Raw genomic sequence first — 2,995 nt, forward strand, 5'->3', positions numbered from 1 at the left:
CAGCTCTCCAAGTAAGACTTCAGTATTAAATAAAACGGTCCAGTTATAAAGCTGAACTTTAATTTCAGCCAAACCAATTTACTCAGGAACAAATCAAACACTGAAATAAACCAAACATGAACATTTAGAAGTGATCTAAGTGACTTATATATCATGTTTAACCCAAGTAGTGAAAGACCGAGAGGGGTTTGAAAATGATGCGCTGGGATTCTGTGCCTTGACCACCCAGTCAGCTGGTGGGTAAAAGCCATCTTGAAAAACGTCAGAGCACTTTTGCAAATATGTGATGTCTTGATAAATCAAGCAGATAGTTGAAGTTTACACAGCAAAAATGTCACCTGAAAGTATCTTAAAAGTGCCAGGGCTCAATGGCCTGTGAAAAAGGAAGGGACTCAAGCACAGAACCAAAAACTGGACCTAAGTGACGGGCGATGGAAACTATAGCGGACCTGGAACACTGGTCCGCTATAGGAGATAATAATCAGAGTGGTCCGCAGAGTTGTAAATGAATCTAAGATTTCAAAACTAAGAGGTCTTACGTGGCTGCAGGTGGAGATTAGCTGGAGGAGGAGGTGAACTAGATGAAGGTGAGTACAGAGTGCGATGTGGGTGTGCAGGGAGGCAGGCAGGTGAGGATGGCAATTTGTGAGTGAGTTTTACCAGCTGCAGCAGACCAGAATCCTGAGACGTGACTATGGCGAGAGTTGGAAAATATATCCAGGTGCCGACTAGTGAGCAGGAAAAAAGGGTTAAGCGAAACACGCTGAGGAACTCAAGACAAAATGTGAGGCAGAGAACTGACTATGGCAAGCACACAATCTGGCAAAGGTTCATTGTGAGCGCTGGTCATAAATACTGCTGGAGTAATTGCCAACAGGTGAGGAGCAAGGAGAGCTCCACCCAGGGGAGGAAAATTACTCAGACTCACCCAGTAAGTAATTTTTCAAACTTTTTAGCCGTGTTCCTCCGCCATTGCCTTGTTTGAGTTTTGGACAAAATGCATTCTGGGATATTTGTCTGGGGTTAGCTACAGTAGCTAGTGACCAAAACAGCCAATCAAAACTTTTTTGTCATAGTGCCGTGAGTGAGATGAAGCTCTTTCTCTCAGATGAGGAATGGCCATGGTGTTGAAGAATTTTAAAGTCCCAATGCAAATATAGCTAAGAACATTGTTTTTATTGTTGTTTATTGTTTATTGTTTGTTTCTTATTAATTAATTTTATTTGATGGAATGGCTCATCCAATTACTGAAGTGCTGCTCTTGCATACATACACCAAGAAAACTGTATGCATTATATCTACACTTTACATAAAGATATCTAAACATAAATAGATGTGTTTCTATTTCTTTTCTGTCTTCTTCTCTCTGTTTTCACCTAACACTCTACTAACTAACTAACTGATAAAACTACACCCTCAGTTTCATATCACTCCTTGTACACAGTTAGTTATATTTGACACCTTTCACAAACATAATGTCCTTGTTCATTCCTAAACTCCTCAACATGGAACTCACAGCATGTACGATGTTGAAACGTATTCAACTGTTAAAACACAGCTTTGACTTAAACTTTCAATTTGATTAATTTGTTCATTTAAACAAAGTTCAACTCATTTTATGAAAAGAACTGACCTTTGATAATAAAGTCAACACAGGTTATTGTTTAACAGAGGGTTGGGCTGAGAGTGCACATTGTTTTATTACAACCTACTTTCTTTGAGCTGTGGGGATGGTTTTAAGCAGTTCAACGGGTATGTAGATTTTTACCATGTAAGCTACACTGTAATCATTTCCTTCTTTATTTATTTTGATTATTTACTGACTTTACTTACTAAATTATTTAGCAGGTGTTTATAATACATAAAATCTGATTAATCACATAAGCATTTACAGTTATCAGAGGCACAAAGAGTGTGTAAGCGGAAACATTTTTTGTAGTGAAGGAATGAAAGTAACATAATAATTATTTCTGGATACTTGTGTATTCATAAATATTTAGAATGTGTGTGAGGACCTCATGGATATACTGAACTCAATATTACTTGTGTCTCTTGTCTCTCTACTTTCATCGCTCTATTAATTTGATCTCTTTAGCGATTACTGGTAAGAGTAGATGTGGCAACCAGAAAATGTGAAAAAGGCACAGTACAACAGCCAATGTTTTATCACTGTTTATCAACAAAAACATACTTTTGTGCAAATTTTCACAGACCTTTGATTTAGTAAAAAGTGTTTTTGTTATTTTGCATGTAGTATAATGACTTCGTAAAGATGAGTAACTGGGCTGTGTCCAGATGACATGGTAGCTCTCATCAAGAGCTAAGAAGAAAAAGTCAACAATTCCCAGTTTGTCTTTCAATTGAATGTCCAGATTTCCTGCATTGTTCTTGATCTCTCTTGTTACTGTTACTCCTGGAAAGGAGCACATTTCCAAATGATTAAAAATAAATTTTAACATAATTAAATACTTTTTTCAAATGTGATATTACCGTGACAGTCTAAAAGTCAGTCTTTGACTGTTTCATTTTTTCTATCAGAGAATGGCTTAATATAAAAAGTGTGTGTTGCTATGCTTTTTGTTGCAGACATCTAGAATGAGTCCTATAAAGAATAAACATCTCTTGGTTTTGCATCATGTTGTTGTCGTCCTCCTTTTTCTAACACAAACTTGTGGTGGTAAGTTGCACACAAACATTTATAAAATCCACAATTTAAAGTGCTTACCTGTAGTCTTACACAGAAGATGGAAACACACACTGTAACAGCACCAGTTTATGTTGATGTAGTTAAATAAATCAATTACATATCTTGCTCAGACTGATCTTCACAATTACAAAACTGCTGAACTGTATGTGTCCCTAAATTTGTTAGGTCAGCATCAAATGATTGGTCCAACTCAGCCAGTAGTGGCCATGATTGGTGATGACATCATTTTGCCATGCCACCTGGAACCTGCTGTGGATGCTGTTGACCTGACTGTGGATTGGTCCAGAA

The 2,995-nt window shown here is 37.3% G+C and overlaps 1 long non-coding RNA gene across 1 annotated transcript in view; it reads left to right on the forward strand.

Annotated features, from left to right (window-relative positions):
* LOC121811754 overlaps positions 1–2,995 on the forward strand; it is a 6,617-nt gene extending 3,622 nt beyond the window's left edge. The window contains exons 2-3 of the long non-coding RNA XR_317949.3: positions 2,587–2,677; positions 2,873–2,995. This is a non-coding gene — a long non-coding RNA (uncharacterized LOC121811754). The remainder of the gene's footprint in view (positions 1–2,586; positions 2,678–2,872) is intronic.

This window comes from Haplochromis burtoni, unplaced genomic scaffold, assembly GCF_018398535.1.
Source record: "Haplochromis burtoni strain Fernald_Lab_line unplaced genomic scaffold, NCSU_Asbu1 Contig_1573, whole genome shotgun sequence".
Classification (NCBI taxonomy): domain Eukaryota; kingdom Metazoa; phylum Chordata; class Actinopteri; order Cichliformes; family Cichlidae; genus Haplochromis; species Haplochromis burtoni.